The 12300-nt window shown below is 30.4% G+C and overlaps 1 pseudogene; it reads right to left on the minus strand.

The window, feature by feature from the left end:
• Positions 1–9694: 9694 nt before the first annotated feature.
• Positions 9695–11297, minus strand: LOC143050720 (uncharacterized; annotated as a pseudogene).
• Positions 11298–12300: the final 1003 nt, after the last annotated feature.

Genomic DNA, 12300 nt, shown 5'->3' on the forward strand with positions numbered 1-12300 from the left:
TCAATCAAACTTGATTGGTGTAAAACACACAAAACATGCACAAGGACTCATAAAGAAATATTTAAAGAAGTTAAAATATAAAAGCAACAGTTTGGTACTAAACATGAATCCCAGTAAAAGTTGAACTTGAAGTATGTTTCATTAGACTGTATTTGGACAGAAAACATACTTTCAGTCGTGTTAAATATACAGATACATTGTACATGTAATCATAAAATATTGCCATTTCCATTATCAAAGTAAGACACAGATGAGACTTCTATCATTGTCTTCGCTTATTTATTTTTCTTCCGTAAAGTTCCATAACACATATCGCCTATTGTAAACCACTCAAACTGTATACATGAAAATTCAGAAATAATTGAATGCGAATAATGTGACTAGGTAAATATCGTAATAATAAGAACTTGCATTCTTAAACATTTGTAACTGAAACATGCACTTTTATGAGGAATTATTAGAAATCTCAATAAATAAACATTTTTTAGTAAAATTAAGAATGGAATTTGAGGAATGTGCATGTCAATGAGACAACCCAACCAAAGAGCAGATAACAGCTAAGGCATCCATTCTTGAATACATGCAATAATAAATGATCTTATACCGGAAATAGTATAATAGATGCATGCAAAACTTTCAGTATTTACAGTAACTGTTTTAAAAAAAATTGCTGGGTATCCTGATTTCATGTGTTTTATAAACTGATTTTATTTTAAATAATGAATCATTTTTCAATAATATATTGAAAATCGACATATATATATATATATATGTGAAATCTAATTTGATTAGTGTTGGTTATATAATTTCTAAGTTTATCCAGATTTTTTAAAGAGGGGCGCGGGTCAACAAGAAACATGTAAGCAATACATGGTCACACAAAGACTTTAATGCAATTTGTCTGTTTTTGTATCAAATAAGGAGATGTAGTATGATTGCCATTGAGACAACTATCCACCAATTGCAAGTTCTAATGAAATAGCTTTATAATTAAGTAATTACACTATAGGCATATACCTCCTTTGACAATGAGAAAATTCATACTGAATAGTGGGCTAAATATGGCTTGGCCATAAAAAAAAATCAATTGAGAAATTTAACAGCCTAATGTATAAAAAAAACCAGATATGTCGACAGACATGAACCAAATTAAAGCAAGCCACTGTCCCTTTAAAACTGTAAAACACCAATACAAATTATTTTTTTTTGGTCACAAAATGAAATGTGATGTTTGATATATACAAAATACATGATAGATGAAATGTAATTGTATGCGATTACTGACTGGGACATCAATTTTGGAAATGAATATCCTTGCCTAGTAAGAATTGGAAAAACACAAAATGGAGGAAAAAAGTGAAAATAATTTTTCACACAGCAACAGCAACAGTGAGCAACCCCCACTAAAATAATATGTCTGTGTAGCAACAGATGATAGAAAACTTTGAAGTTGACTCACCCTGACCAGATATTATCTTCCATTTAAAATTAAGTTGATTCTCTATACTTTTCAAGACTTCTGATTGAATTTGTATTACTGATTTTCAAACATATTTTGCAACTGAATATGTCAGAACTGCTTGTTTTCTTTTATATAATATTTAATGCACACTCTTAGCATAAATTTATAAATCCACATTTACTAGAAAGGATTTAAATATGTTGAGATCAAGGATTTAGTTAGCAAAAGATCAGTGATTTATATAGCAAGATCTAGCTATACCCAAAATAAACAGTCTGACAGTCATTAATCACCTGGGGCTGGAGGAAAATAAATGGTTGACTAACAGGACCAAGGTCAACTTATAACATACATTGGCGGATCAGGGGGGAGGGGGGTTGGAACCCCCCTTTGTTTGGACGATCAATGCATTTGAATGGGAGCATATGGTTGGAATTCCCCCTTTTACTCTGGGTTGGGACCCCCACCCCTTTTTAAAAATGGCTGGATCCGCCCCTGACATATATATCTAGAACTCAGACAACCAACATATACACTATAAGACTACTTTTCAAAGTTTAAGCGACCAAATTTGTATTACAAATTATGTATGAAGGTGGAACTGCACATATTTTGTCAGTCTCTTTTCCGGGAAAATTCGATTTTCTACATACAGTTGAAACCTGAAGAAGTGCGGCAAACACGCACAACTTGTTTTACTATCGTCGGTTATTACAAAGGTCGAATGATTTCAACGGATATTGTCAATAAGATCAATTTATGTTGAGGTTTAATAATGTAAATACTCCAGAATCGTTAACTGTGACAACAGAGTTGCGGTTCTTTGATGATTGTTCGGGTCGTGAGTGCGCTTGAATGACATAGACAATTCATCGAAACCATAGTTACGAAATCTAAATTCACAAAAAGCGGGTTACCAGAGACGATATTTCTCAAAAAAATCAACTGAAATAGAAAGCTATAGTTATTACCTAATAGAAAAGTGCTGCGCGCTTAATGAATATGAAACAGTAATCAAATTAAGAACGAAACTGTGTACAAATTTATCGTTATATGCTGCCGGGTAAACTAAAACTATTATTTTAATTTAATATGTTCACTTCTGGAAAATCGCGCAGCGCTTTTAAGCAACGGGAAAGCACAAGGATTCGTTTAAAAAAAAGTTTGTTGATTTTTATTTAGTCTAGTAACCCGTTTTTTGCCAATTTGATTAAGGCATTTTACCCCTGTGGAAGTCACGTGACCTAGGCGATCATGACCAAAATTTCGGTTTACTGATAGTTATTGAATTTATATATTCATGTAGTGAGGATAAGATTGATGAATTGTTGTTAAAACAATTTTATTCTTGAAATATCACATTTTGCCCCTATTTACGTTTAAAAGTGCCTTAACCTACCTGCGTCAATCCCCTATGGGGTTGATCAGAGTGACACTCCCTCACATCATTCATTTTGTTTTTATACATGTTATAGTGTGGGAAAACCCCCAACAAATCTTACTTAGATTGAAGAGAAGGAGACCCAGAAATGAATAGTTTGACTTTAAACACTTTTTTACACATTTCCCTTCTGTTTCTCACGAAATTATCGTATCTTGAACTCTCCTTTACACTATTTACGTTTATTTAACAATCCGGAAAAATTAGTATGACGAGATATTCTAAATATATCCAACCTACATTGTATTTTATAGTGACGTCATTCTTGGAAGAAGCAGGGATATCCTTCACCAGTTCACTGGTTATTTAAATCATTCTTAGAGATCGTGCACTAATCACAAATTTGTATTTGTTAAATCTAAACATAATATTGTTTACTGTAGATGATTTAAACATCAACATGCAATACTTTAATTTGTAGGTCAACAACTTTCAAAATAAACAAAGATCGTGGGGTTACATGACACAGGGGAAAGAAACGATTTTATTACTTTTTTCGGGTCTCACTAATTAGAGACAAGAAGCGTCAAAAAGCGACAAGAAGCGTCAAGAAGACTATTTAGCGACAAGAAAACATATTCTTCTTGTCGCTTCTTGTCGCTAAAATTCTTTTTGTTGTTAATTAGTTAGACCACTTGTTTCTGTAAAAATTCTGAGAATCTTCCTCCAATTCAGGAGCACCTCAATTGATGAGTAATTATCCACTAAAATAAAAGTTAAAGTATTTAAACACTTCAAATGTGACATTTCATTGGATTAGTAGTCTTCTATTAAAACTAAATTTTTGTGTACCTACATAATCATTGTAATGGTAAAAAAAAAAAAAATTTGCATTTTTATAGTTTTAACATATTTATATTTACAAATATTTCAAAATTATGATTTGGAAACAAGCTTCACACAGTTTACATCACTCATATTGTTTTTTTTTTATTAGTACCTGTTTCCCTGTGATGAGAGTTGTAACTAAGAACTTTAACAATGGAAATTTAAAACTGAATAGATTTTTCAGTCCACACTTTCTAAAGAAAAAACTTTAAAATCCAAGAGTACTGTCACAAAAAATGGAAAATGGCCCTAGCCTGCAGTTCAGTGGTACACAATCAAGATTTCAAAAAATATTGTAGTTGTTGTGAAATGACAGAATTCAGTTGAGTTTTAGATAATTAGCTATCAACTTTAATCAAATGTTTAGATTTAGAAGATGCAGATCACTTCCATTGGTCCAAATTGAATCCTAAACTAAGGAAATGAAATTACATAAACAACAATTGATTTCAATATTGTCAACCTTTCTACATGTTCTAGCGGTTCTCTTTTTCATTCTTCATATGTAAACTATCAAAAGATACCCCCCTTTCCAAAAACATAATAAAATAGAAACAAGGGCCGTCTTTCCCCTCAGAGCTATTCAGCTCTTTGATTAAATCGTCCATATTCTACAGAGAATTATATTGACAGTAAAAACAGACCTGTCATTGGTTTAATAATATTTTTTCTACATTTGCCTATAAATTTGATAAAATAATTTTAGAAATCGACCATATTATATTATATAGATATTTTTTCTACATTTGCCTATAAATTTGATAAAATAATTTTAGAAATCGACCATATTATATAGGTAATTACATTGACAGTAAAAACAGACCTGTCATTGGTTTAATAATATTTTTTCTACATTTACCAATAAATTTGATACCTTTTTTGATAATTTTAGAAATCGACCATATTCTATAGGTAATTATATTGACAGTAAAAATAGACCTGTCATTGGTTTAATAATATTTTTTCTACATTTGCCTAAAAATTTTATACCTTTTTTGATAATTTCAGAAATCGACCATATTCTATAGGTAATTATATTGACAGAAAAAACAGACCTGTCATTGGTTTAATAACATTTTTTCTACATTTGCCTCTAAATATGATAACCTTTTGAGATAGTTTTAGAAATGGACCGTATTCTATAGAGAATTTATTGACAGTAAAAACAGACCTGTCATTGGTTTAATAATATTTTTTTCTACATTTGCCTAAACATTTTATACCTTTTTTTATAATTTTAGAAATCGACCATATTCTATAGAGAATTATATTGACAGTAAAAACAGACCTGTCATTGGTTTAATAACGTTTTTTCTACATTTGCCTCTAAATATGATAACCTTTTTAAATAGTTTTAGAAATTGACCGTATTCTATACATATTTATATTGACATTAAAAACAGACTTGTCATTGGTTTAATAATAGTTTTTCTACATTTGCCTATAAATTTGATAATTTTAGAAATCGACCATATTCTATAGAGAATTATATTGACAGTAAAACAGACCTGTCATTGGTTTAATAATATTTTTTCTACATATGCCTAAAATTTGATATTCTTTGGGATAATTTTAGAAATGGACAATATTGTATAGATAATTATATTGACAGTAAGAACAGACCTGTCATTGGTCTAATAATATTTTTTCTACATTTGCCTATCAATTTGATACTTTTTTGATAATTTTAGAAATTGACCATATTCTATAGGTAATTATATTGACAGTAAAAATAGACCTGTCATTGGTTTAATAATATTTTTTCTACATTTGCCTAAAAATTTTATACCTTTTTTGATAATTTCAGAAATCGACCATATTCTATAGGTAATTATATTGACAGACAAAAAACAGACCTGTCATTGATTTAATAATATTTTTTCTACATTTGCCTCTAAATATGATAACTTTTTTAGATAGTTTTAGAAATTGACCGTATTCTATACATAATTATATTGACAATACAAACAGACTTGTCATTGGTTTAATAATATTTTTTCTGCATTTGCCGATAAATTTTATACCTTTTTTGATAGTTTTAGAAATCGACCATTCTCTACAGAGAATTATATTGACAGTAAAAAGAGACCTGTCATTGGTTTAATAATATTTTTTCTACATTTGCCTATAAATTTGATTCCTTTTTTGATAATTTTAGAAATCGACCATATTCTATAGGTAATTACATTGAAAGTAAAAACAGACCTGTCATTGGTTTAATAATATTATTTCTACATTTGCCTTTAAATTTGATACTTTTTTAGATAATTTTAGAAATCGACCATATTCTATAGGTAATTATATTGACAGTAAAAACAGACCTGTCATTGGTTTAATAATATTATTTCTACATTTGCCTTTAAATTTGATACTTTTTTAGATAATTTTAGAAATCGACCATATTCTATAGAACATTATATTGACAGTAAAAACAGACCTGTCATTGGTTTAATAACATTTTTTTCTACATTTGCCCCTAAATATGATAACCTTTTTAGATAGTTTTAGAAATGGACCGTATTCTATAGAAAATTTTAATGACAGTAAAAACAGACCTGTCATTGGTTTAATAATATTTTTTCTACATTTGCCTAAAATTTTTATACCTTTTTTGATAGTTTTAGAAATCAACCATTCTCTACAGAGAATTATATTGACAGTAAAAACAGACCTGTCATTGGTTTAATAATATTTTTTCTACATTTGCCTCTAAATATGATAACCTTTTTAAATAGTTTTAGAAATTGACCGTATTCTATACATATTTATATTGACATTAAAAACAGACCTGTCATTGGTTTAATAATATTTTTTCTACATTTGCCTAAAAATTTTATACCTTTTTTGATAGTTTTAGAAATCAACCATTCTCTACAGAGAATTATATTGACAGTAAAAACAGACCTGTCATTGGTTTAATAATATTTTTTCTACATTTGCCCATAAATTTGATACCTTTTTTAATCATTTTAGAAATCGACCATATTCTATAGGTAATTATATTGACAGTAAAAACAGACCTGTCATTGGTTTAATAATATTTTTCCTACATTTGCCTTTAAATTTGATACCTTTTTAGAAATTTTTTTAAATCGTCCATATTCTACAGAGAATTATATTGACAGTAAAAACAGACCTGTCATTGGTTTAATAATATTTTTTCTACATTTGCCTATAAATTTGATACCTTTTTTGATAATTTTAGAAATCGACCATATTCTATAGGTAATTACATTGACAGTAAAAATAGACCTGTCATTGGTTTAATATTATTTTTTCTACATTTACCTATAAATTTGATAACTTTTTTGATAATTTTAGAAATCGACCATATTCTATAGAACATTATATTGACAGTAAAAACAGACCTGTCATTGGTTTAATAACATTTTTTCTACATTTGCCTCTAAATATGATAACCTTTTGAGATAGTTTTAGAAATGGACCGTATTCTATAGAGAATTTATTGACAGTAAAACAGACCTGTCATTGGTTTAATAATATTTTTTCTACATTTGCCTAAACATTTTATACCTTTTTTTTATAATTTTAGAAATCGACCATATTCTATAGAGAATTATATTGACAGTAAAAACAGACCTGTCATTGGTTTAATAATATTTTTTCTACATTTGCCTATAAATTTGATACCTTTGTTGATCATTTTAGAAATCGACCATATTCTATAGGTAATTATATTGACAGTAAAAACAGACCTGTCATTGGTTTAATAATATTTTTCCTACATTTGCCTTTAAATTTGATACCTTTTTAGATAATTTTTTTAATCGTCCATATTCTATAGAGAATTTTATTGACAGTATAAACAGACCTGTCATTGGTTTAATAATATTTTTTCTATATTTGTCTAAAAATTTGATACCTTTTTTGATAATTTTAGAAATCGACCATATTCTATCGGTAATTATATTGACAGTAAAAACAGACCTGTCATTGGTTTAATAATATTTATACATCAGATAAATATGTGTTATGTATGACCAAATATCAAATCAAGGTTAAATGAATAAAATTACATTGTTGTATGTTATGTCATCAATATTTTGTGGGTTATTAAAGTAAACTCGTTATATCTAGCCATCACTTGGCGACCGTCGTCGTCATCCGTCTGGTGTACACTATTTCAAACATCTTCTTCTCTGAAACTACTGAACCAATTCCAACTAAACTTTAGCTGAATGTCCCTTAGGGTGTCTAGAATATAGTTTGTGTTTTTTTTTCGTCAAAAAACATGGCCACCATGGCTAAAAATAGAAACATAGGGGTAAAATGCATTTTTTTGGATAATATATTAAAAACCAAAGCAGTTAAGAGCAAATCTGACATGGGGTTAAAGTGTTCATTAGGTAAAGTTCCATCAGCCATGAAATGTTCAGATAAATCTAATTACCCATTGTTGGGTTGCTGCCACTAAATTGGTAATTCTAAGGAAATTTTGCAGTGTTTGGTTATTATCTTGAATAGTTTTAATGATAAAGATGAGCTGTAAATAGCAAATATGTTCAGTAAAGTAAAATCTACAAACCAATTTTTTTTTTAAATTCAGGAAATCCTAGAAGCCAAGGTTTCCAAAGTGAAAAACTTCAGCAAATGTGCAAAGGTATTACTGAGACTGCTATACAGTGATCAGGAACGCCAGGGGCGGAGCATATCATGTGTTGCTGCTAATTCCAAGTATGAGGCCAAACCAGCATTATAACACCCTAACCAAATTCAGATTATTTATGGTATGTCTGAAGTTTATCTCAAATAGAATGTATTTATTTAAAATTATTACTACAGTGAAGTCTTTAAACACAGTACAGTCCTATGGGCAACACACTAAAACTGAATCTACATCTACACTTGTTTGTGTAATGATGTGTTTTGTACAAACTTAAAAAATACAAAAAAAGGACCTTGAACTTGTTCATCTTTCTTGTCTCTTTACAGATAATGTACTATCCTTTAAAAATGAAATTTTTGAGGGAACACTTCTTCTGATTGGCTGAAGTTTTTTTTATCAGCTCATATACTTTATTTAGTCATGTGACCGTCACGTCATCAACGTTTGGTCATGTTTTTCTCTGGTTTAAAATGAAAGTTAGAATTAAATTATAAGAAATAACTATAGGTGTAACACCACCATTGATTTTCCCCTATTAGTCTTTGTTAAATTAGCACTTTAAAAAAAATTGTACAATATTTACCTTTATTTCAACCAACGAAATACTTTGCATGTATAAAGTTTAATCCTTTCCAGAGCTACAGAGAAAATTTCACATAACGTTTCATTGCATGTAAGAAAGTAACCATCACCGGAAGTAAACAACCCAATTTGTACACTGTTATTTACTGGTTACCTGCTTTGGTAACTATGTAACCTTAACTTTGCAAAAAATGTTATAAGACCATCAAATCAAAAGGAATGATGCTTTTAGACACCTAACATACATGTTTATGACTCAGAAAAATTTAAGTGCATTGAAATGCAGGGTAAATTTTATACAACCGTCAAAGTCAAGGGAATATTTTAGACCTACGTTTGTATACAACCGGATGTGACGTACCTATAATATTATTTCTGTCTATTCGAAATAACATCAAAAATGTGGTGCACACTTTACAAATAACCGGCTCTCACTACACGAAAAGGCAGATTTACAACAATTTGGGCAATCATGTAAATGCTTGACAAATGTAACAACTTTTCTGCCAGATATATTTGCGGACCTACTAATGTATATGACGCCCGACAAGCAAAATCGACCCTTATGGCAAAAATTATGTATTATCAGATTTTATATTACCTCAACAGAAAATACTAATGCCAATCCAATGTAAAAAATTTGACAACGATCGTTTGAAAACTAGTTGAGAAATTTTAATTTTAATAACATATACAAATTTGTTCTAACGTAAATAAAAATCAGTATAACGTTGGAATAATGACTTGACGTCGATTTAAGTTTGTTGACATTCAAAAGTTTACTCTTCTCCTGGTGCTTGACAAAATGCAGCCTGATATTCCTTCCTAGTATATGGACGGACTTTTGAATATAGATATTCATGCCTGGTACGTGAAAGTCCGGCTGCAGGAATAACTTCAGGACGATCCAACGGATCGAACTCTTCTAAGGGACGGCGAAGAATGTTTATTTCTTTTTCAATCCCATCGCATTTTTCTTTAACGATAACAATACCCGGTTTGTCATGACGGAAGACGAAATGATGATACTTTCTGATACCTGGAACAGGTTTAAACAACGCAGATAAAAAAGATTTCCAATCTCTCCATTGCCAGGTTATTTCATTGTTTTCTTGGTTATACTGAACAACTTCATTTGATGATGATGATTTTCGGAATATGTCCGCTAAATGAGATACAGTATCAGTTTGATCGGCGGAACAGTTTTTTAGCTTGACCAAATCCAGCGTCTACCAAACATTTTGTATGACCAGGAAACTGCATCATTAGGCTTATTTTCTGATGTTGTCCAGTTAGCACACGCCAAGCAAGATAACCAGTCATATATCGATTTTTTTTCTCCTACAATAAAACAACAAGTATTAAAATACTTTTATTTGTTGGGTGTAAAATATATTTACGCTTCATTTAATTGGTAGTTTCATTTTCAATTTAATTCCTCTAAATTGCTCAGTTTTATCTTAATTAGAACAAATGTATTGAATAGCATGAACACCTTATACTCCCATAGCACTTTCGGTTTTCATGAGGTTCGTGTTGCTCAAAATTCAAAATTAAAATTGCAAGACGAAGAATTTCTTTTTTTTTAAATGGAACATATTAATTTTCTTAGTTGTGTTGTTTTATATTCTTTGTATCGGGGTCGTTTATAGCCGACTGTGCGGTATGGAGTTTTCTCATTGTTGAAGTACGTGTGTTGTCCTATAAATTCTTACATCCACTTTATTTCAACTTCAATGGATAGTTGTCTTATTTACATTCATACCACATCTCCTAATTATACGACCGCAAACAATTTTGAGGTCGTATATTGCTAATTGGTATTATTTTTATTTTTGTTAAGAGTTTAAAAATAAAAAAAAATCAATGTACTGAAATATAAGTGAAAGTAACGTACCTGGACGATTATCACAATGGATTCCACATTCAGACTCATTCAGACCATAACACTCAACAGCATGGTCAAACATGGAAATTGTTGCGTTTGGACCCTTTGTATCGGCACAATCTTTTAAAATTCCCTCATCTTCATCAACCAAATAGTTATACTGTTTCCGTTTTCCTTCAATGCATACCCCAAAAACTTTAACCTTTCTACCGGATAAAAAATACAGTTGACCGACTTGATCAGTATGATGTGGCAAACTAATACTTTGAGCAAAATCAATTGTATAGTGAACATTCTTTAAAACCTGTCCTTGATTATAGTTCCTAAACTCGTCGCGCGATTTTGACAACCATCCGTTGTACAGCTCTCGTTCTCTCCTTGCAGCTTCAATATGGGATATGTAATTTTGGGATGTTTCAATTTTGTCCTCCTCGGTTTGTGCTAGAGTGACAGATTCTCGTAACCTTTTACAAGTATTACAGAATGTAAAGACGCGAATCGTATGTGTGGACAGCAAGACGACCAGACATTTTTGAATGTTGTTAAGTGGACACTTTTAGTTCCATCTGCCTGACATGCTGATATATATGTGTCAAACACAGACTGTTTTGATTCACACGTAGGTAACAAAACATGAGGTTCTGAGTCATGTCTGTTAGGTGGGGCAGCTTGTGGTAAACCATGCAGACGAGCATAATTTTTCAAGTATTGTACTATATTTGAAATTTCCTCAAATGAAAATGCATTTTTCGGACGTCTATTGCAATTTCCATGTTTTCGTGGAGCAATACCATTAGTATTCATGTGTTTGAGCAAAGACTTTAAATAGGACTCTCCAATATCATGAGTAAGAAGAAATACATCGCGACAAACCTCTCTGTCGTCAAAGGTATACGCATATCTAGTTCGCTTTCGCTCTCCATATCTTGAACGGGATTTATCGACTCCTTTTGATTTCAATTTACCCATTAAGTACATGTCTTTACCTTCTTTTGGTAGTTCACGCATAGAAAGTATATGAGTTATTATTTCATCTTGTTCAAATTGGTTTATACATTTTGCAAGACAACCACAATCTCCAGTTATTTTGGCCATATTCAAATCTTCATTGTTTATACATATATTATCTCCATTTTGATGTTGAACGAAAGCTGCAGCTGCTTGTGCAATTTCATCAGTCTCGGATATATGTTCGACAGGTTCTGTATCTTCAAGTTCATTGTTTTCATAATCATTAATATTATCATTGTCTTCATCATTGAAGTTATTTGGTGGTACATGTAGATATTCCCGATAAATTTCATCTAAATCCTGCAATAAACATTTATTCATTTTAAAAGTGTTTACCAAACAAACAAAAATGTAAGCTAAATTAAATTATTATATACGAAAAATAACAGATGAACACTTTTTTCTCTAACTAAGAATAATGCCAATGTATCTCTTGTGCAAATTCTCAATCTGTTCATGTT

The sequence above is a fragment of the Mytilus galloprovincialis genome, chromosome 11, assembly GCF_965363235.1.
Source record: "Mytilus galloprovincialis chromosome 11, xbMytGall1.hap1.1, whole genome shotgun sequence".
NCBI lineage: Eukaryota > Metazoa > Mollusca > Bivalvia > Mytilida > Mytilidae > Mytilus > Mytilus galloprovincialis.